The sequence below is a fragment of the Contarinia nasturtii genome, unplaced genomic scaffold (assembly GCF_009176525.2).
Source record: "Contarinia nasturtii isolate CC-2019 unplaced genomic scaffold, AAFC_CNas_1.1 Cnas_scaffold_187, whole genome shotgun sequence".
Classification (NCBI taxonomy): Eukaryota; Metazoa; Arthropoda; class Insecta; order Diptera; family Cecidomyiidae; genus Contarinia; species Contarinia nasturtii.
The window spans coordinates 1,106,565-1,128,594 of record NW_022197544.1 but is presented as its reverse complement, the minus strand read 5'-3'; the positions used below and the strand labels follow the sequence as shown (position 1 = coordinate 1,128,594).

The 22,030-nt window shown below is 33.3% G+C and overlaps 1 protein-coding gene across 4 annotated transcripts in view; it reads left to right on the top strand.

Annotated features, from left to right (window-relative positions):
- Positions 1 to 5,362: 5,362 nt before the first annotated feature.
- LOC116336785 (octopamine receptor beta-1R-like) overlaps positions 5,363 to 22,030 on the top strand; it is a 65,432-nt gene continuing 48,764 nt past the window's right edge. The window contains exon 1 of one of the 4 annotated variants that reach the window (XM_031760914.1): positions 5,363 to 5,649. The gene's annotated coding sequence lies outside the window, so the exon portion shown is untranslated. Of the gene's footprint in view, positions 5,650 to 5,972; positions 6,510 to 22,030 lie in introns of those variants that run through there. The other 3 variants (XM_031760915.1, XM_031760916.1, XM_031760913.1) reach the window with 3 other exon arrangements.

The window sequence follows — 22,030 nt, the reverse complement described above, 5'->3', positions numbered from 1 at the left end:
TCTATATTTCATCCTCAAGATGAACTCGATTCGGTGTTTCGCGAAAAGGAAATTACTTCAACGAATCGACTCTCGCAGAAAATTAAAGAGAAAAGAAGGAAATGAAGAGAGATAGAGGTTAAGAGAAGGCATACAATCTTCAATTCTCTTGCAGACATGAAAAATTAACAAGTTTTCCTCATTTAAATATAACAAAAACAGTCGCGCGTGAAGAACTTCAATAATGATGACGTACCATCTAAAACAATCGACGGCCCAATTATTTTCTCACTTCGATACTTTCTTAAATTATGTCAACATTGGCAAATAAACTGTATAGATGAGATTATATTTAATATGAACACAACAAATATTTTTAATGCCATCACTCACGTACATCACAGAAACAAATTGAATCAAAATCTATTTACGTGAAAATTGATCGATTGTATCAGCAAAAATTAACAATAAAAAAAATTAGACTTGAGTAGACAGTGTCTACTAGACACACATTGATGTGAGCATAAAAGTATTAAAATTTCGGTTTGTTCTGTTATAATAAAAGCTATATAAATTTAATTTTTATTGCAATTTTAAATGCCGACGTGGCTTCAATCAATGGCATCGCATGAACTTTTTTTGTCGGTAATTAGGTCTTTCGTTCTTCTAATTTTGCAGTGCGCTAATAATAAATGTTCCATCAAATCAGGTTCAATTTGTGTCGAATAAATACCGGTCGTTGATCATATATAAAATTAAAGTGGATAATCTAATGCAGTAGCGTGCGAAGCTGGAGAGTCTACCCCCTCCGCATGAGAGTTAGAAAATTCTTTCGATTTGATAGTGTTTTTAAAGTTGCTTCTGGTTTTGATTAGAAAAAAATTCTTTCGATTTGCTAGGGATTTTCTCTGGAAAAGTAAAGACCTTTCTTAGCTAATAGTCCAAAATTAAGCTCCCCCCAGAAATCTGACCTCGCACACTACTGATCAAATGATAATATCAAACGAATGTGTTATAATGTATGACAGTATGTTGATTAAACAATAAAATGAATGAATTGTACGAAATTGTTTTGTTCTTCATTTATTCGTTTTGAGCCATAGATCTGATTAGAGAGTGCCAAATGAATGAGCAATATAGAGAGTCCAAACAATCTAAATCAAAATAGAACAAATATTGATTTTTATCATTATGTTTAACAGCATTTCCCTTTTAATTCACAAATCACAATCCGGATATGTTAATTTTTTTATTGTACTCGCGCAAATGTGAACTCTTGCCTTTTTCCGTTTTTCTTTCGTCATTCATTTTTGTTTCATTCCTGCCTCGTTGTATCGGCCTCTTGTCACATTCATTTACAGTAATTTTTGATTGCTGACGTTAAAATTGTTTTCGATTTTTATTATCAATACATTCAACATTGGCGTTATGTCCTTGTGTGTTGTGGCCACTTCCGTTACCATGTATGAGTAGCAAAGTGAATAGACCGATGGCTATTTTTATTTTAACGTCAATCGTTTGATTAATGTTTATACGACAACATTATTGTTGGATGCTATAACGAAGAAAAACGAAACTTCAATGAGTATAGACAATAACCGACTCTCTCCAATCCATAATTAAGTCAATACATCTTTCTGAGAAATTTTCTCATTTAAACGAATTGTCAGTTTACATTGATTGTAAATTTTCCAAAACGATGTGATGTGTGAATAGCACAAGCATCTATTGTATCATCACATGATTACATTTTCTTTCTTTCTTAAAAAAAGTACTGCGTTTCTGGTATTTCAACGGTCACCGCTCAGGTTCGATCATTGATTGTGGAATGGAATGCTTTTAAAAATTTAATCGAAGTTCTTTGCAATCTGTATTGTTACTTTTTCTTATACGATAAATGCTCGTATCAGTCACATGCTGGACAAAATCAGCCATTTACTGGGGTGAAATTGAAAAATATTTTCCATTGAATACACATTTTAACCACAATAGAAACTGATAAGGGAACAATATTTTTGTTTGGTTCATGTGACGTCATGTGAAAATCAATTTTTGTGTGGCTCGTCACGCAGTCATCAGCAATTGCCCATTTTTTTTGGATGTTTAACAAATCTTTTGGGTGATCTATTTATCGATATAATACACATTTTTTTTATCAATACAACTAATTATTTATGTTGAACTTAAGCCATTCATAGACCATTGATAACCAATAACTTCATTTGTACTACATTTTCCGTATGACATTAGCAAATATGCGTTTTCTGTGGCTTTTCTATTATTGAGCCGCTTGACATACAGCGAATTCCATTTTATTGGCATTTGAATATAATTTTGGAAAATGTTATTCGACCGCTGCGAGTGAATGCCATTTTATTGTTTAGACGCTGCGTTCAGATATACCTATATTATAGAAGTATACACACAAAAAAAATCAAATGAAGATGCGGTTATTAAGTAGTCTGCGATCTCAATGCGGTCATATTTTCATCCGTTTTATAGTTTTGTGTTCTAGAATTAACCGCAATTTACCGCATTCATAGTTAATTTGACCACACAATCAAGCACCGTCAAAATCAAGCATTTGATTCACAACGTACGAGTATGACACTCGTACGTCAAAAATATTATTTTATATTTTCTTTAACAAATATTATTTGATAGTATACTATGAATGCGGTAAATTGCGGTCAATTCTAGAACACAAAATTATAAAACGGATGAAAATATGACCGCACACTACCTAATAACCGCATCTTCATTTGATTTAACCGCATATTTTTTTGTATGTAGGAATAGTCAGTGTTTGGTTTGAGACTTAATATCAAATCAAAATTTTCCAAAAGTTTTTGTTGTCGCTGATTTTAACCTCGTAAAACTACCACAAATAATTTTGAGCGACGCTGTATTTTTGATGTGGTCGATTTTTTAAAAATTGTGCTCATTTTTCATTTGTCATTCTGTCCCCTGATCGAAATTTTACGGACGCCCCTTATAGTTAGAGGAATAATAAAGTCTAGGGGCAGAGCAGTACTAGAATAATAATTTTTGTTTAAAGTAATTCTATGTTGTGAGTAGTAATCCATATTAATCCGCAGTAATACACACTTGTGTAAATTCTAACAGCAATGCAATGACGTTTCATGTGTACGTTGTGTATTACATTTGTTAGGAATAAAGCGATCGTCGTATATTGCGGATTGAAACAATTTATTCGATATTTATTAAATTAAATTCGTTATTTTCCATTTTTTAACAATTACTGAAGTCATTTCATACTATCACATTATTATAGTTAGTGTGAAATGATATGGGTTTCAAAGAGAAACACAACAACACCAAATATGTGGTTTTCTATGAAAAATCATTTTCGCTCTCCTAGCCACAGTTTTGGTCGGATATGCTTAAAATTTCGATCCGATAAAAATTGTGGGCAGGAAAATTTGATGTTAGCGTATTTATATAATAGATATGAGACATCATTTAAGATTCAGTAATTATATGAAAAAAATGCAAATGATCACATATAAAGTTTAGCCAACGGTTTTGAATGAAATTCATCGAAATGATTCAGTTATTGGAAAATTCAATATATGTATCAAATATAAAAATGTGTATAGAATGTTAAGTATGTCTTTGAAGGAATCGATTGAATGAATTCTTATGCGATGTCATTGAAAATTCCATGGATAGCATATTGTATCATACGATAACCATCATTATAGACAAACAAAAGGATGTTGCGATTTCATAAGCGAATAATCAATCGGCATAATAATAATGCCTTTGTCGATGTATGAACAACTTGTTCAATCTATTGCTCAACCATGAAATGCAAAGAAAATTTTCACATCCTTTTCATACATATATGTATAAATCCGTAGAGGAAATGGCAAGTGAAGCAGGAAAATAACAGAAATCAATTCAATCATATAGTTTTATAATGTATTTTGTGCGTGTGTGTGTTTATTCATCTCATCAACCAACAACCAATGTATCCAAACACACATGCTCTTTCACTTTGGTTGATTCTTAAACTGGAAAAATGTCGCTCATTCTCTGCCACTGTTTCTCTATTTTCATTCTTTTTACATTACCTTAATTGGCAATTATACTAAAAGCTCTTCTGAAAATGCACAGCGGTTGCGAACACCAATAAAATCACATTAGATATAATTCACTCTTCAGCTGCTCTTGTTGTATATGTTGGCACGGTCATGTACATCGTTTTCTCTTTTTTTTGTTGTGTCTATCCGACTTCACAATCATTAGATAAATCATTGAATGCAAATGTACAGTCAAATGTTTACGAAAATGTGCAAAAGAGAACATTGATCTTATCTTGTCTTGGTTATTTTTTTAAAGTTGAAACATCGAAAAAAGGACATAGCAAATTTAAAAGGGTCGAAAACACCGATCTTTCAAGTGAACAAAAAAATTCAAACCAAATGGTATTTTTTCTGTTTTGCAGACATCACATGGGAAAATTATTTAAGTTGACTGCACGAGGTAGAAAAATAAAACGTTGTCACCATATATATTGCAAACGAACAATAGATTCGCCAAAATATTTACATCAATTCGTTTGCCGCATTCGTTCATCGAAAAACACCTGTGAGTGCATTAAAATTATATTGTATATCATGCAGTATTTGATGAAAGATTGTGTGTTATATTGCAGCCAAAACAGTTGAAAACTACAGCGCCGTTGTAACAACAAAAATCACATGCATATAAAATGAATTAAAATGCACGACCACTCTATACAAATAGCATGTTAGATAGAAGCGTTGTGTGTGTGTGATGAATTGCAAAAAGCACATGCTAAATACAACTCCGGTTGATGTTCGTGACGCTATGATTCCATTGAACAAAGGTGGAGAAAATTTACAGTGAATTTTCCTTTCAATATTTTCCACATAAATTTGTTCGATGCCACACACGCGATACATACAGTAAGCGAATGCGGTGTGCTTTGTTATTCATACCGTATGCTTTTTCCAATGAAAGTGTTTTGTCGCACAAGCTTGTAGACCGCTGGTGTGTTCGTGCTTCTTCGTTTGTTTGTGTGTGTGTGTGTGTGGCATGAAACGGTGAATGGATCGCATCCAGAAAGGGACCGTGTGGCATGCGTTTTCCAACCGAATTGAGATGGTTACTGACGTTTTTGGCTTCGATTTGAATTCGCGCGCTCGAATCGTTTTCGTCGAAAATGGGATGTTATGTGTGTGCGGCTAACGACTACCTACCTACTCAATAGACAGCCCGTCGATGCGATATAGTGGTGTTGTGTATCACAATTTGTTGCTGTATTTTCCGAATTTTGTTGTGTTTCGCTGTTGAATGTTTCAGAACTGAACTGGCAGTTGCGATTGAAATCTGTTGTGAATATGACACGCGTATAACTTTCGCTTGAATAAAACACACATTTTGGGTGCTATTACATTGTTTCAAATATAAAAAATAGTTACACGAAGCCAGTCGAACCGATTTTCGGTGTGTGTGAATATTAAAATAGTTTATACCCGAAAGTTGAATTGAACCTGCGGTGTAAAAAAGAGAAAAACCTATCTCATGCGTTTGGAATTCATTGTGTACATTTAAAAATAAACCGATAAATTGAATTAAACAGTAGAATATTGTGGGTGCGAATTAAATTATGGAATAGAGGTATTAACTGTTGTTTAAAAAAAACATTTGTAATTTCTATGCCTACGAAGTATTGACAATCGCACAATATACATCCATCGTTTGACAAACAGAAAGAGAATAAAAGATAGTTCTTGATGAAATTTGTGATTTAAAGGGTAAAAACGAGCCCACATCATTAGGATAGATGATGAGTAATGTGACCAGTGTCGATCATCGTCACCAGTAAAATCATCTGTGGGTTTAACAAAAAAAGAGCACAATTCCGGAACTTTTGCATTACCAAAATCAAATACCATCCGGTGTGATGTGTATTTTCGAGTGACAAGCTTTATATGTTGTGATCAATAATAATGCTATTATAGAACAACGACTGAATTTGCTGATTTTTAGGAAATTTAAAAGGAAATTAAATCCATATTTTTTTCTCTACATCAAGTGTTTTGTGAATTTGGCTGACAAAAAGAAAGTTGTTTATCATTCATTCTGAATTATTTCAAGAAATTTTTGCGGAAATTTATATTTGGTATACTGTGTGAAGAAAGAGCCCCTTCTCAAAAAAATAATAAACAATTGAACCTTTTTGATCATGACGCATAGCGAAAAAAGTCCAGTCCACCATAAAAGATGTGAAGTAGTGTATTTCTAAAAATAAAAATCTAACTTGTCCGAAATCGTTATCATTTCAAGCAATCGAAATTGACATTGTTGTGTGTGTAAGAGTGAAGAGAGAGAGAGAGAGAGAGAGAGAGAGTGCATCCGATCCCTAAAACTACTATAAATATTCGAAAAGAAAAAGGAAATCATCGAGCTGAAACAGTGCTGAATTGGATGAATAGCGGAAGTTCGGTCATAAATTCGTAACCACAACCATTTCAAAAGTTAGTATAACTGTCCTACAAATACAATTTCAAGATCTCCTTCGAATGAAATAGAATTCCATTTAGTGATGTTGTCTGGGTGGCGCACACAAAATGGATAAATAGTTGTTCATATTCCGTTGAGAATGCAAACGAACTAAGGGCAACTGAACGCACAATATTGAATTTCTGTGGCTTTTGGAGCATTTTTTTCGGAAAATTATATCTAATAACCATTATGCCGGAGAGAAAATGAGCGCGCAATCAAAAGGGTTCTCTTTTTTGTGATATTTTCGGCTTTTCATAGTAAATAAACGCATCGTGTCTTTATTAGCATGTACACTACATAATCGTATATGTCGTATCTGCCCAAGTGTTTCCATCTATTCCGGATATGTATTTTCTGATATTAGCTTCTTTTTTTCATTTGTCGCCATCGCCATACTGATTAAAAAAAAAGAAGAAAAACTATAGTTGCTGCTGATTTGAAAATCGAATAAAAACGATATGTATAGAATGTTTATGAGAAAATGGCAGATGCAATCCATTTAGATTCTTTGTTTAGATATTGTCTGCACGAATGAATAAGTTTGATTTGAATATGAATTTTGCATAAAAACTTAATAAAACTACATCGTACAATGCACAGGATAGACATATAGACTGTTCAACAGTTTGTTAATATTATTCAATCTTTCCTTTGCTCATTCGAATTGAAAAAAACGAGCAAAATCAAATAATAATCAAATTATTCCCTTCGAAAGTTTTCATGCTCCTGTTATGTGTTAACCAAACATGAAAAAATCGATCATGAAGATAGAGAGAGAGAGATAGAGAGAGATGCTCATTTAGGTCATACAATCGACTGCCACGTTATAGAATATTTGATAATCGGCTTGAAAAGAAGAAAGCTTCATCGTCAGTGTATTTATTTATGTTACAATGCTTTAGAGCATGTAGGCGATTTAAATGCTGTCAAATTTAAGACGGTGCGTAAATCGAATTACCAAACGATTTGATGGCTGCCGTAACATCAGGTTTTGTAATCGAATGTTTTATTTTGGCGTTGATGTTAAGCGAATACGCGTCTATAAGTTTGTAGCGAATTTTCGTATAAACGTCTTTTCGTGAAAATTTCGATGGCATATTAAATGGATTCACTTTTTCATAGCGATTTAGCCAAAACATACACGGAATTGGGAAGTAAATAAATGCTATCTATTTGAGTGATTTGTACCGTGAGATTGTTGTCGTTCCACTGAAATGCTTACCCATGCAAAAATTCTGCGAAATTACTCTCTGTCTCTGGTGTGTGTGTGTGTGTGCTCTATCTGCACGCATACCTACCTATAACTTACTCACTCCGCATATGTATCCATCAGATATTTCAATTGTCACGTCTTTTCATATTCGATTTCATTTGAATGAAAAACAAATTTGATTCTACGTTGTATTTTGTCGTTGTTGTTGTTGATGCTTTCATTCAAAATTCGATGTTATTTTTGTCAATTTCTTCGTGACTTTTCAATTTGATTTTCTTACGAATTTTGTTTACCATCAAATTCTATTTTGATACAATCGCAAGTCGTCTGTTTTTTCGATTCAATTTCCAAATCAACATATTATTATTTATATTTATGCAAAAAAAATCGTATTGCGATCATCTATTATATCTGTTATAACGATGAATGGACTGGAAATAAGAAAATCTGAAAGCTCTCTAGCTTTCATTTCTATATTTATTTCTAATTTAGCCTGTAACTCGGCACACGAAGACGTCTCTCGAATTTTAATTGGGACGACACGAAATTTAAAAGAAGAAAAATGGCTGCAAAATTAACAACGGTCACATAAAAATACTTTTGGAAGATTCAATACGAACAACGTAAAAAAAGTCTTCGGTATAAAATGTAAATACACCCAAAATCAAAAGACACAACAAATGCAACAAAAACAAATGGAACCAAAAGTACAAGGATTCATCTGATGTAGACCATGGAGTGTATTTTTTTAAAAATAGAAAGTGAACACAAATGACATAATTTTCTGTAGAAAGTAGTTTATCTATTTTAACCCACTTGCTTTTTTCTTCACTCTTTATCCCTCTTACCCACTTGTTAATTTACTTGTGTATGGAAAATGCAATGTATTCACAAGAGCTGACCGCTCTCTTACCAGTCTATTCATGATACTGTGTGTTCTTGTTATGGCGGCTAGCCGCTGGATAAATACGATGTAAATGCAACACATAAATCCTCATACAAGTAATGAACAGTGCAAAAGTCATGGTAGAAATAACATTTTAATAATTCTATTCGTTATCTTTTCCATTCACGGAATTAATATTGTCTCTTTAATTTTGGTTTCCTTCATTTTTACATGCAACCGAGTATTTTATTTTAAAATCGAACTTTGAGATTTTTCTTTCGAATTTTTACTGGCTTACCGCATATTTGAAACATAATTTGTCCACTAGGTAAAAAATAGACAAAAAGAGATAATTGCAGATGCTAAACTATCATTTATTCGAAATTGCGAATACTGCGTTGATGTATTTTTTAATCATATATTCACTTTGACACTAATTGATCACTACCGGCGTGGTTGGCATGTAGTTTTTCCTCTCCAAAACAGAACCATATTCACACCAACTGTTGAGAATTTACTCTTTTTTTGCAAGTGGCGCATTGCTGCCGATTTTTTCTATTCTATCTGTTCATTGTTAATTGCTTCAAATTCTTTTTTCTTCATCGCTGTTGATATTTTTGGTTACCGACAAACGATTAAATGTACTATGTATTTTTTGTTCTCATTATATTGGTTTTACATTAACATTTTTTTTTTTTGGAAATCGCCAAATTACTTTGTTTGCAGTCGCTCATTTAGAAAAAAACCACTTTAGGAAAAACGGCCCAAAAATGTTTGATTTCTTTACGAATGCGATAGAGAGAACGAGATAAGAATAATGCAAACAATTGGAAAGGTGAGAAAAAAGAACGAGCGAGAGCGGGTGGCGTCGCGTAAAACGACTCAAGTTGTTAATACATATTAAAAGATTGTAATGATGTTACATTGTTGGTGAAATGCCAACGCAAAGGTTTCTTAATGCATAAGACGATGTTAAAGTATCTTTTGATCCCATTGCATAGGTATTTTCGTGTACCAGTGACTGAATCCGATCAAATATATTTACAAGACAAATAAAATTTTGTACACGAGTGAATGAAGAAAATGTGTATTTAAGCATGTGGTTTTTTTTTTCATTCTGTCTGAGTTGCTCGTACCTAACGTTGTAAAGTTAAATCGAAAAATGAAGTGCAGCCGCATAATACCTGTGGTTTTTTTTTTCGATCATAATCAAATGCTGGTGTAAACTCGGTTTATGTTTTCAGCATATATATTTTTATTCTCTTTAGTTCTTTCTGTTTTATCGTCTTTGGGTCTAGATTTCATCGTAATTTTCGTTGCGTTTCTTCTTTTACGGATAAATGAGCGACACATCATGCGCAAAGAGATAGAAGAAATAAGTCCTTCATTTAATGAACGTAACACGAAATACGCTCTTTATTATACGTAAATGTAATTCGTTAGTTTTATTCTGCTTATAGCTCCTCGCCGAACGAATGAAATAGAAATTGTGTAATATAGTGAGCGTTTGTTTGTGTTGCAAATTAATATGATATCCAAACACATTTGGGCCACATTGATGTTTGAAAAAAAAATATGACGATAAAGATTGGGCCCATTTGTTTGTCGGACGCCGCGTGTATTTAGTTTATGTGTCGATATCCTGTATGCGTGAAATAATTGAAAGTGTAACCAAGACGATGATTTACTGCATGCTATGCTACAAGATCATAATTTAAATTCCGTTCTGGCTAGTTAATGCATATATATTTTCATTTCCATCTTAAAGCAATGTTATCTTTGTAATCGTTGGCATTTTTCCTCACTGCCCAAATGAATGTGCTTAGTTGAAGTAAGTAACTATGCACAGTTACTTGACTTATTTTTGTAATCTCCCAAATGATTTGTATTCAGTATGGTACGATAAAGGCACGACTTTTGTTTTACATCCGAAAATGCGATTTGCGCGCAACATTATTATTTTTTTTTCGGCTGTATTTTTTGCATAGTAAACGCGTGAGCGTTAGATTTCTATATGCCTCCCAGCCGAAATAGTAATGAGATGGCGAATGGCATATAAAAGAACCTCGTAAACCAACAGCTACGCTTTAAATAATCAAGTTGGGGTGCGCACAAAGTCTTTAGTACTTGTCCAAATGAAAAGTACTTTAAAGTGATAATGAATATTGAAATGTCGAAGGGCTTTTGTTTGTATTTCCCACCAACATTCTTGAATCAGTTTTATTCCAAATTAAAAAACAATTTTCGTGTATTTTTTCCGCTTCTTTTTTGTGTTTGTAAGACGTTTAAGCATTTTTTTTTCTCATTAAAACTCCACTCGAGCATAAAAAACAATTTTTCGCCCCCGTTGTTGAACTCGAACTGTAACAACATTGGCCTGGCCTGATCAATATTAAATATTGAAATTTTATGAAACACTTTTTTTAAAAATGTTCGGTCCTTTCATAACCATTCGTATAATTTCGCTTAGGCTTACTCTCTTCCCTCTTCCATCTCCTCTCTCTCTCTCTCTCTCCCTCGGTACACTTACCTTTATCTTAACGAAATGGAAACCGCTTACGTCCGGCTGATTTTTACCGTCACACCATTTTCAAAAAAAGTACTGACATCAAATGTAATAATTCTGCTTAAATTGAAATTATTATTTACATAAATATTTATACGGTATGTCGTTGTGCATGAATTACGCTTGAGTATACAGTCTTTGTGAATTAATAGAAAAGTTTGGTGTAGCTTTTGAAAAATTAATGAGTCTGTCATTACACGGGAGTCAGCTGACGCTTCAATTATGTGTGTACGCGCGCTCATTTATTCTTAAGAAAATATACATCGAGCATATCAATCATTGATCGATGCCATTCAATTTCGACAAAGAAAAAAAAAACATTCTATGGGGGCAGGTTGTTGTTTATCGTCTTATTCTTAGAATTGCGTGCGTTGGAAAAATAATTCCGTGAAAATAAGCCGCATGTCATCGATGAAATAAAGAGATTATCATATTCTACACTTTTCATATTTTACTTTTCCACGCATAGAAAGAAAATAGGAGGAAGACAATGCAGGTCTGCTAAAGATATTAATAGATATAAATTCGATATCAACATTCAGAAATGCATTAGCTCCTTTGAGCCAGTATATTATGCAAACAGTGAGTTTACCCGTACACAAAAAAGAAAACGCGGCCTAAACAGTTAAATTACCCTCAGTACTGATTGAAATGCATTTTTCAATCTTTGAAAATTAATTTATCGTAATAGTACCAACACAATCAAGTTAAATCTATAGTGAAAACTCTGCTCAATTTGTGATCTCTTCTGAATATGTCTTCAAATGAAAAACGAAAAAAAAAATCGAGAAAAATGCTGAATATGAAATGATTGAACGAGATAAGAAAAAATGATTGAATTATACAATCGTTGTTATAGTATTTAATCGGTGCAGCAAGATAAAAAAAGGAGTAGCAGTATTGTTTTTTTGTTCATAATTTAACAATCACGTTCAACGAGATCCCATTGGTCTGATACGAATGAATGTTGACGCAGCAGAAATTCCCATTCGAACGAATAAATTTAACCTTCTTTTTATTGGCCACCATTCAAATTGTCTACTGTGACTCTTTTTTTATGTGTGTGCTGGCTGGTATACATGATTTTATCATATTCAATGTTTCGAGGGAGCATCTAAGAGAAGATGCAACTAATTGAATTAGCGAATCGAGAATACAAAAATTGGCATTGGGCAAAAATAAAAAGGACAAGTATAAATTGTAAATGGCAATTCAATGAGAAAATAAAGCAAATTAAAATTATGTTTTTACCCATTGGGAAATGGAGACGAACAAGATAATGTACACCAAGAGTCTTGTTGTTGGGAAAGGGTAACAGAGAAAGAAAGAAAAAGCAACGAGAGCATAAGATTAATGAAGAAATAAATTTTCTCGTTATTCTTATTGAAGCCATTTTATTTATATGCATAATTCATTTTTGAAATATGGTAATTCTCTTCTTTTGACAAATCGTTTTTTTTCGCTCTTTTTCTGCACATAATAAAACAATGTTCAGAACTATTTAATGTCTGTCGTAAATATGATTCGATATTGCAAACCAAAATCGTGAAATTCATTTGATTGTGGCACGCTGTTCTATTATAAGATAGAACAATGCACGCAAGTTGATTTCTTTTTCTCGTTTAATTTCAATTAAGAAAAAAAATTGACATTGAAAGTTGAATTATTTTTTTATGTGTTAATATTTCGCATTCTACAGAAGTGCCACTCTGATTTTTGGATAGTACCATTCAAATCTATGTATCCAGAATTGTAGTATTCATTGAAAATACTTTAATTAGTTTCCACCTGGCCAGTTGAATCTATTTGCGCGTGGGCATTTCTTGCTCCCTGGCCAAAAGCCAAATAAAACGTAATGAAAAAATTGATGGAAAAAAATGTCACCGGTTTTTTTTAATTGAATGCATACTTTCGCCCCCTCTTTCTCTTATTTTCCGTTAAAATCAAGCATTGTAGACTTGTTTTCAAAGTCAAACAATGCTTGTATTATTTGAACAGAGAATAATGAAACAGCGAATGAAAAAAATATAGTGCGCTATAATAAATAAAATGAGAAATGCATGTAATGTCAATCGACAACAAGTAATATACTTTGGTTTTTTTATTGGTAAGAGTGTGCGTGCGTGTAAATCGTTCGGCTTGTATAGTGGTTGATGTACCCGCGGCTAAACATGAATAATTACAGTACTGCGCGAGGCACACAGAGAAAGAGAACGCAAAAAAGAGCGGAAAGCTCAATTCAATATATAACACTGTGTGTGTGCAGTGTTACGGTTACATGAAAGAATGGAAAAATAACAAAGCCAGCGGTAATTTAATAATTACTAAATTGAAATTAATTTGTAATTTCTAAGCGTTTTCGTTCTGTGTATTTGTGTGATGTTTGTATATGTGTGTAAGTTTTTCGTGTGTGGTCAATATCGTCTTATTTTAACGAGTGGCGAGAGAAAAATTCAAATGTGGTCAAATGGAATAAAACGGAATTTTAATCATAGTACTAAATGTAGAGGTCAAGCTATACGAACGATTAATATGTCTGAGTCGGTTAAGTAAATGGCCTCATTCACAGAAAATAATCGAAGTTCGTTTTTTTTCTTTATACATTTTTCTTTGCTTTCTTGCAATCCCTCTCTCACACATTTTATCCGATTTTTATTTTGCCATTTCCATTTCGGTCAAATGAATTCGAGATGGTTTTTTTCTTCGTATTTTTAACCGAAAGTAAAACAAAAACATGTTGCATGTATATTTTCTAAAATGACTCCAAAAGTGGTTTTATTAGCTCACGGATACTTGGTTGGCATTCAGGTCATCTGAAGAAACGCGTACCTGTATAATGCCAGCCATTGATTTTTTTTGGTTTAAAAGAAATGAACCATGAATGTAGACCTTTTTACTTGTTTTATGCTTTTGCTCTTAAGCATCATATCCGCAATACTGTCATTGACAAGGATTGCAAAACTAAACATTGATTTTGTCGCTTTTCCAATGTGATAGAATGAAATTCAGCAGTCCTTTTTCTCCTTTCGGAATACTTTGGGAGTCATTAGGATTGATATCGAATTCACTTACTAACCAACTCATCTACCTACCATCGCGCATTATTGATTACTCAAATGATTCAACCGCTCAATGAATAAGATTGCATGCACTAAATGCTTGTAAAGCAGGCTGAAGTTGTTGGATCCGATCGGAAAAGCAGGCAAAATTGAGTGGCATTTTCATTTTTTTCTAATGTAATGATAGAGACTGTTTTCAACTTCAGGCCCTGTCGATTCCAGCCAACATTAATTCGATGTAGGTTCCTATCGACCCTGTCAGATGTTTTTTTTTACTACAGAAAAATTGCCTATCGAATCGATTTAATTATTACTTTCGCAAGTCAATGTGAATATCTTGAAGTTGCTTCGATGTTATTAGCCATTGTACAAAGATATTTAAGTACACAAATAAGCCCCCAATGTAGGTTATAATTCTTTCGAACATAAATATACTCAGCGATTATTTCATATATTGCGTCTCTACAGCGACACTCGAAATGTTCGAGATAAATAAAAGTAAGCAATTTTAGTTTTTTCCGATAAATCTGCACGGAGACAATATTTATTTGCATATTTTTCAACAATTCAAATTAATTGAACAATTTAAAACTTAAATCTAACTCGAAAAAATGGAATTAGTTTTGAAAAAATGCGATGAAAAGACTCACTTTAAATGTGTCTCAATTTTGAATGTTGTCAAAAAAGAGCACATTTTCTTAAACTTTTGTTCCAAAGCTCCTTTTTTATTATGCACACGTGCTACTAGCTTCGGATAGATCAAGCAACTAGAAAAACTTTGTCATACTAATGAATCCGAGAATGCCACCTCGATCAGTTGTACAACATGTATAACTAGTTATTAAAATAGTTAGTCGATGTTTGATAAATTACTTTTCAATCGATTGGGTCTGGTTTCACCACATCTAATCGAATATGTTTATTGTTTGGTTTGGAATTGGTTTTTGCTTCATTTCACTATTTTATCATTGGATCTAATTGCCGCTTAAAAATATCATTATTTCCGAAACGGTAATGAACAGCAATGCATGAAAATATATAAACCACAACACCTCATTTATCCCATTGTTAACAAATTGAATGGTATATTGCAATATAGATTGTAATATTTGCCGCTTGCGCATCTGATAAATGCAAATTTATGAAGTTTGAACTTTGGACATTGAAAACACATTTTGAGGATGAAAAAAAGAGCTCAAACTCGAGTTTATAAACAAATGGCAAAAAAAACTGAAAACAGATATAGAAATGAGACATAGATGGATTAAAAGGAAGGGCTCTTCGAAGAAAGAAGAATATTTTAGAGATTTTTGTTTGGCTGCAATTGATGAAACTTTTTACAGCTGTGGAAATGTTCCGGTTGTTACATTTCGTCTTGTAATAAAAAAAAGAACTGTTTGAATGAACTAAGACGAAACAACAAAAGACAAAACTCCCTTCCAAACAATGTTTTCTTTGATGGTGTCCGTCATCTATTCTTGTCAACACTTTGTCTATCCAGCTGTGACGCTTTCTCTCCCTTTGACTCTGTCATACACACAAATCAAAAACTTCGGTGACCGTCAAAATATATTATAATAAAGATAAATAAAATGAATAAGCAATGGCAAAAAATGCAAAACTTTTATACCCTAAATTTGCCCATAGAAATGGGATAAGTATTTTGCTGAGCTTTTCTTAGTTGGTACGGAATTCATCAAGTGGAAATGATTTAGATCTATGTTATGCATTTATAAGCCGATAAATTGTATATTTTGTTACTTCTTTTCGACATTTTCATTTATATTTTACCGACAAGCGCAATTTCAAATATCACTCGATCCATAATGATGTCTTTTAATTTAAATTGTGACCGCTTTCATATGGTCCATAAAATTTTATTGTTTCAAAGTTTTTCAGGAAAACTATTCAATTCGTGCCGAATAAAGTTCGAAGAAATGAGTGATTAATGAATTGGGCAAGGACGCGGTTTGTAATCTCGATAAAATGTGATCTAATTTTTTAATGTTGCGTGACAACGATAGAAAACGAAATATTCTCTTCCTCACCTGACGCCGGAACAGACAATAAAACTTTCTTCTTATTGTACTTTATTTTAATCTTATCTATGTCACAATTGAACGGAATTTCTCTGAATTGGTATGCGTGCTGCGCCACAAATACTTTCAGCATTTTTTTTTCTGCAAGATCGACTGGAAAATGGATTATAATCCAATTGAGTCTTGAATTTTCCATCAAGTATTAGGGAATTTGAAGCAATTTTTTTTACCCATTATGAATAGCAATACCAATATTTTTCATTCACTGTCAAATATATTGATGTATTGGAATGTCTATTGATGTTTTCGCCGATTCAAAAGTGGGGGATTTGTCTTTTTCACTTCATGCGTAGGAATCAGAGGGTTTAGATTAGAATTCGATTGAATTTTGAAATGTATCTAAAAATTACTGTATAGATACTCTACACTGTCTATCATGGACATTTTTCTCTCATGATAACAACTTGAGTGAGTAATGTAAGCGCGGATAACAAACCCGTCACTTCCACAAAACAAGTTAGATATGTCACAGCGTGTATGTTTGATTTGTGGCATTTTGTTTGAAATGTCGAATTTTAAGGGGCGCCCAAGAAATCAAAAGTGCAAAAACGTGTGCGTATGATAAGATCGAGCCAAGCGAAAAAAGTAAAATGAACGAAAACGAAAAGAGTGACGAGGCCGAGGTCGGGGCTACATTTTTTTTCGGAAACATGTGTATCAAACAAACCAATAACAAAAGAAGAACGAAAAACATGTTGAAAACTGCACACTATCGACGATGGAACCCAATGATACAAACACTTGACCGATAAATGTGATGAAACAAACTATAGACCGAAGCCATTCAACGCCTATGTAAAAAATATTTATAGATAATAATCCACACTTGATGTATTGTCTAGCAAATAGAAATCAATCGACTTAAAAAGTATCTATTTTTAGACTGAATGAAACGGTAGAAAAACAATCGATGAAATAACATATCAAAGGCGGCTTGAAAATGGTAAACGGAACATTTCTCAGTATAAATATGTTAAAAACTTGAACGAGTTATTCGCAGCACTATCAACTATCTAGCTATTGATTAAAGCGAACAGACACACACACAAAGAGAGGTACATACAAGGATTTCTGATTATTTTAAAATCGAATAGCGAAAGGCGATTTTTCACACGATGAACAGGTTCTTTCTTGAATGTCCATTTGACAGCGAAAAGAACGTTCGACGTTATAAATGTCATCAGGCGCATATTTACATGCAAACATCGACTCTTGCCCCGCTTGGCTACCTTTTTGTGTACGGGGTTCAATCACGTTTTTATTCGCATTTTTCTTGACAGATAGATGCTGTATTATATGCATGAATATAGACAAAAAAATCATTAAATGCGGCTTTCATCTTATGCTTTGCTTCGATATAGCATCCATATCTGTACGGTGTTTACGTATCTGCCTACCAATAGACGAATCATCACGTACAACGGTACTTTGGATTTTCTCAGTCTGTTAGCGTTGCCTTAGTTCTCGTCCCTTCTATCGAACCGTTGTACCCTCAATATTTTGGTTTAATAAATTGTTAACCATCCCGTGCTGTACTCACAAATGAGGAAAGATAATAGCAACGTAACGACAATGTACAATGTAAATGCAAGAGGAAAATGTCAGAAGCTTAAATAACCATTAAAAACAAATTCCCGGTCGAACGAAAAATGTCAACGATAAAAATGATAGAAAAATTCGTACGAATAAACAAACGAACGAAAGAACGACGTTATCAAAGAGTGATGTGTTCGAGCAATAAACTAAACTGGCTACAATCAAATAAAAATGCGGGTAAAAAAAGTACCTTGCCTGTATATAAACGCATAACAAATACAATTTCTTTCTTGCGCACTCTCTCTCTCTCTCTCTCTCGTTCTTTTGAGTATAAAGATTATTAAAAATGTATGTTGTTTTCACTTGAATTTGTTCACTGCTTCTTTCGCCCTCTCTCGTGCCCTTTTATATTTTGCATTTTCATTGCCAATTTGATTCATTTTTTTCTGCGTTGTTCATGGATTTCAGGGCAATAATAAACCGAAATTCAGAGTAAAATGTAACGGTGAAAATGATAAAAATAAGCATTTTAAGATGAAAATGTCGACGTGCCTGACATGGATCCTATCGCTGTTTTAAAGCAACTTGTAGCATTTTATGTGTCTGTCTATTTCTCGTGCACTTTGAATCCGCCTTTATGTTTGACAGTTAGTATGGCATTTCCAACAAGTCGCTTACTGCATTTTCATTAATTCTCACGTTCAATGGTTTTTATTCGTGGTTTTGTTTATGCATCAATATTCTCAAGTTTAGATTGCAGGCCATTGATATCGCAAATTTAAGTGTCACAAGGTGGTACATACAATTCACCTTCAATGAATCTTCTGGCTTGATGATAAACGCGCGTACACACATTGGCTTTTTTCTCTCTCGAAAAGCAGATTCAAAATGCGAGCTTTGTATTTATCGGTGGTATTACGTATGTAAAAGAACCATGTTTCTGTGACTCTGGTTGTCGTTTTGCTGATTTTTCAATGCAGAGACCGTTGATTACAAATTGTTGGTAGATCATCACATTTCAAATGCATCTCAGTCATTTGAATGCCGCACAGAAATCGCTCCCACAAGTACATTTCGTTGCTTCGCGCTCTGTGCGTTTTATTATCGAAATCGTGAGAGATTCACTTCAGCAAAAATTTGCTTTGTCGTTGTTTTTTTTTTATACATATGTATATATTTCTTTTCTTCCTCTCTGTCTGTTTCTTTCATTGTCGATTCTCGAGGACCACTTGCTCGTGTGTATGTTGAATAATTCGCAAATTTCTCTAAATCCCTTAGAAAATTCTACCTTTTTATTCCGTTAATACATTCTTTTCTCATTTTTCATCGTCGCGAGAATTGCTTCTCGCATGGCGGCTCTTGCAAATGCTCTGTCTTGTGTTCCGTCGACATGTTTTCGTTTTTTCTCTCTCACTTTCATTTGCCTTGTTTCTTGCTCATTCTATTTTCGGTGCAAAGAAGAAGTTCATACATTACATTTGCCAAAAAAATATATACATATTTCATGCACAGATTATACGGTTTGTGGTGAAAATCGGCATCGAAACGAACAACAATATGAATGCATGGGTCCATTTATTACCATTTATTTTTATTGTGTGAATATTACGCTTGGGCTTGATTTATGTACACGCATATCAAATATTTTTTTTCTCTCTTTCGAATCAAATTTCATTGTTTCTCTGTTTTTTTTTTTTTGTATTTCGCTGTATCTTCTCTCAGTGTATCAGGTAATAAAAGTGAGAAAATTACGAATTTTACATGGAATGCTTTTCGTTTCGTTTTTATTGCGACAAGAAAAATGTTTTGTGTTCCAATGTCTGTAATTTTGAGCGATTTTTTATTTGATTTTGCACAAACGAAAGAGAAAAACAATTTCAAAATTTTCAAAGTGTAATTGGCTTCAAGAAGAAATTGTTGTAATTCTTAATTAAACTATTCGAAAGGTATATTTCGAGGTATATTTCCTGATCAAAACGAGTTTTTGTTTGTTTAAGTTTAGCGTGGGATTTGTATAATACTTCCTTAAAATGTCCATCAAAAGTTACAAGAATGCGCGCAAGGCGAGCACATTTGAGAAGGATTTACATCCTTATCACTATCGACATGTTGTGCGGCATTGAAGCAGATGTGATTACAGTTCGGGTTCCGTACATGCCATTTCGCAATTTGAAGGTTTAAACTTACGCGATAACAACTTACAGACATGTTTTATTCCATCCATTGTTCGCTTGGAAAACTTCTTCCACAAGCTGCACAATTTTGGTGTTTAGTTTCTTTTTTTCATTGTGTCAGTTCTTCATAGTGTCGATGATGAAGTTTTATTTACCTTTTTCCCAGAATAAAATTGTAAAAACTACGGATATTGAACTAGTACTTATGATTGAATTATTTCAAGAAAAAGAAAATGTTGACTTTAAAAAAAAACTTTTAATTTCAGTTCATGTAAATAAAATGATAATGAGTGTGATATAAAAGGTTGAGCCAAGGCAAAGCACACAGTATCACAAGTCACAACAAAGATAGCAGATAGAATGCGAAAAATGAAAAATAGTTTGTGAATATCCTTTGGCATGACACTATTTACCACAAGCCACAATCAAATTTGATTTTGTTGATAAAAAAGGAAACATTTCACACTAAATAGAAAGTTTTGCAAAGAATTGAATAAATAAGCTGGTAGTCGGGTTTCCATTAACTGAAAGTTCAAAATTAACACTGAAAAAAAATCCACACAAACATAAACAACTTTGAGCTTTCAGGCCAGAAGCTGTGTGTTGAAAACTTTTCTCTTGATTCTGTGTTTTATTCTATGTTAAATGACAACTTTTCCCTCTCGCAGGCCTTTCACATTAACACCTCATACCCGAATAAAAATCAACAGCCACCATCGCCGATCTAACGAATAACGTTCTCAAAGGCTGTCTTGTTTACAGCTCCATATTTCGCACTTTTTCATTCCGAATACGAATATAAGATAACAAAAAAGTCCGTTTGATTTTGTTTTTGGATACATAAATGAGAACGAATGAAAGAAAAGCAAAACATTGAGTTGATTGGCTCATTTTCATCAAACGTGGTGCAATGTGGATGTATGTGTGCATTGTTGTTAAATTCAAATATTTTGGCTTGAACATAAAGCTCGATGTGAAAAAATGTCAAGCGAATCGTGACGTTTTCACACACCAACAACATACACCATTGATTGGATGCGACAACGATGACAATAACATTGGAAAAATTGGTGTGTTTAGGTGTCGTCTATTCTTATCGGCACAAAATCTGACATTGACACATATCAAGTTTATCTTTTGTGCACAATTGCAGAACTTATTCTTTCCATCAGCGACCGATGTTCTTCATCAGAAGTCGATGTTGTTGGCACATTCCGGGCTGAGACATATGATAAGAAAGAGATACTGTAACGAAGACGAACACACCCGTGTAATATCAATCTATTGGAATACAATGAAACCCGAAGAAAAATCACACAACTTAATAGTAACTTTTTTCCATCTATTTCTATTCTTCCCGCTCTATCTATAGCTATTTCTCTCTCTCCCCCCTCTCTGCTGGTGTGTCTATTTACTCTGATCCATCAAACCATTCTTAAAACCATTCAAACCATTTTGGTGAGGTTATTTTGCGAGAAATGTGAGGTCTTTTCGAGTTGATGTTGATTCGTATCCAGAATAAATGTGTCTGGTGACAGTGACATTTTAATTTAGGTGCTGGTTTTCGAGTGCATTTTTGGCCAAGGCAACATTTCTCATGCCCTTTTGAATTTTTATTCATTTCATTCTCATTATGAAACCGCTATCTGAATCTCAAACAACCAACGAATGTGAAAAATAAAAAAATAAACCACGCACGCTGCTCCTTTGAATTTCCACATGAAAATTATTAATCGGATTCATTTCTTAGAGATTGAAGCAAATATCAAGCAGTAACAGACAATGTGCGTCATAAAAAAGAAAATGTTATTTACAGTTTTTGTTCTATCGGTATTTTCATTTTGTCGTCTTTAATTTGGTTGGAATTTATGAATAAAAAATATGACAAATTTCTTGTAATTATAAGCATTCTTTCTTGGAATTCGACATTAAATTCATTTTGATTTGTTAATGCCGAAAT